Source organism: Lactuca serriola, chromosome 8, assembly GCF_051521515.1.
Source record: "Lactuca serriola cultivar US96UC23 chromosome 8, Lser_US96UC23_V15, whole genome shotgun sequence".
Classification (NCBI taxonomy): Eukaryota; Viridiplantae; Streptophyta; class Magnoliopsida; order Asterales; family Asteraceae; genus Lactuca; species Lactuca serriola.
In genome coordinates this window covers 180,731,736-180,734,039 of record NC_136415.1, presented here as the reverse complement: position 1 = coordinate 180,734,039, position 2,304 = coordinate 180,731,736, and positions in this window count along the sequence as shown.

Here is a 2,304-nt window from a genome sequence, read left to right as displayed (position 1 = left end):
ATGGTTGCGCGAGGTGCAGTTCCTTGGACACCTCGTCAACCAGAAGGGTATACTGGTAGATCCGGCCAAGATAGAGGTCGTGATGCAGTGGGAGGTCCCGAGGTATTCATCTGAGATTCGAAGCTTCCTAGGTTTGGCAAGGTACTATCGGAGATTCATACAGGATTTCTCCAAGATAGCAGTTCCGCTCACCCGACTGACCAAGAAGTCGGTGACATTTCCCTGGGGGCCTGAGCAGTAGGCAGCATTTGAGACCCTCAGACATCGATTGTGTGAGGCACCGATTCTTACGCTGCCAGAGGGAGTGGATGACCTTGTAGTCTACTGTGATGTTTCGATCACAGATATGGGAGCAGTGTTGATGCAGCGAGGGCATGTGATAGCTTATGCCTCTAGACAGTTGAAGCCTCACGAGGCTAACTATCCAACGCACGATTTAGAGCTGGGGGCAGTGGTGTTCGCCCTCAAGATTTGGCGACATTACCTCTATGGGGTCCGTTGTACCATTTACACGGATCACAAAAGTCTGAGGTACCTCATGGATCAGCCGAATTTAAACATGAGGTAACATCAGTGGTTAGATGTGTTAAAGGACTACGATTGCGAGATCCTTAATCATCCGGGCAAGGCCAACGTAGTGGCCGACGCCCAAAGTCGCAAAGTAATGGCGGCCCCGATCAGGGATATATGTCTGAGGATGATAGTGATTACTCCATTATTGGAGCAGATTAGAGAGGCACAGGTTGAGGGCCTAAAGGAGGAGAGACAGAAGTGTGAGAGGATCGTGGGCCGAGTAGCTTCTTTCGATTATGACAGTCGAGAATTGTTAACCCTTCATGGGAGAGTTTGGGTGCCGTACTGGGGAGGAGTACGGCAGGTGTTGATGGATGAGGCCCACAAGTCGCGGTTCTCTACTAACCCAAGGGTGAAGAAGATGTACAGAGATCTTCGACCTGATTATTGGTGGCCCGGCATGAAGCGGGACACAACTTGGTACGTGGAAAGATGCCTGACCTGCAGAAAGGTCAAGGCGGAGCACCAGAGACCCCATGGCAAGATGCAACCATTAGACATTCCCGTGTGGAAATGGGAGGATATCACCATGGATTTTGTTACTAAGCTCCCTAGGACTGCACGTGGAGTTGATTCAATTTGGGTCATAATGGATCGGTTGACCAAGAGCGCACATTTCGTACTGATCCAGGAGAGCATATCGGCTGAGAAGTTAGCCGATATTTATGAGCGAGAGGTTATGGCATGTCATGGAGTGCCTATTTAGGTAGTATCAGATCGAGACGTCCGGTTCGCTTCCAGGTTTTGGAAGCGGCTCCATGACGAGATGGGGACTCGTCTCCTTTTCAGAATTGCTATCCACCCCCAGACGGACGGGCAAAGCGAGAGGATGTTTCAGACTCTTGAGGACATACTTCGGGCATGTGTCCTAGATTTTGGTGGTATTTGGGATACATATCTTCCATTAGCGGAATTTTCGTATAACAATAGTTACCACTCTAGTATAGACCGGCCTCCCTTTGAGATGCTCTACTGGAGGAAGTGTAGCACCCCAATCTGTTGTGGAGAGGTTAGTCATAGAGTCATGGGGAGCACAGAGGTGGTTCTTAAGACCACAGAGTTGATTCAGCATGTCCGTAACCGGCTCCAGACTGCTCAGAGTCGGCAAAAGAGTTACGCCGACAGAAGGCGTTTTGATTTGGAGTTTCAGGTAGGCGATATGGTCCTCCTGAAAGTATCACCCTGGAAGGGTGTCATCAGGTTCCAGAAAAAGGGCAAGCTGGGCCCCAGGTTCATTGGTCCCTTTAGGGTTTTGGCCCGGGTGGGTCGGGTTTCTTATCGGTTAGATCTTCCAGCAGAGCTTAGCGAGATCCACAACACTTTCCATGTGTCTCAGTTACGGAAGTGTTTGGTGGATGAGTCAGCAGTTGTACCATTGGAGGATATTCAAGTTGAAAACAACCTTAATTACATCGAGAGACCCGTTGCGATCCTGGATCGGAAGACGAAGACCTTGAGGAACAAGGTGGTTCAGCTAGTGAAGGTGCAATGGCAGCACCAGAAGGGTTCGGAGTGGACATGGGAGATTGAGGAGGAGATGAAGGAGCATTACTCAGAGTTATTTTCAGATTCAATAGCAGCAGACTTCGAGGACGAAGTCTAAGATAAGTGGGGGAGATTTGTAACACCCTGTTCCTGGTACACATTTAAAACATTATTTTCTTCTTATTTTAGAAACTACTCGACGAGTCAGTGCCCCTAACTCGTTGAGTAGCAGCGGGTCAGCACGTG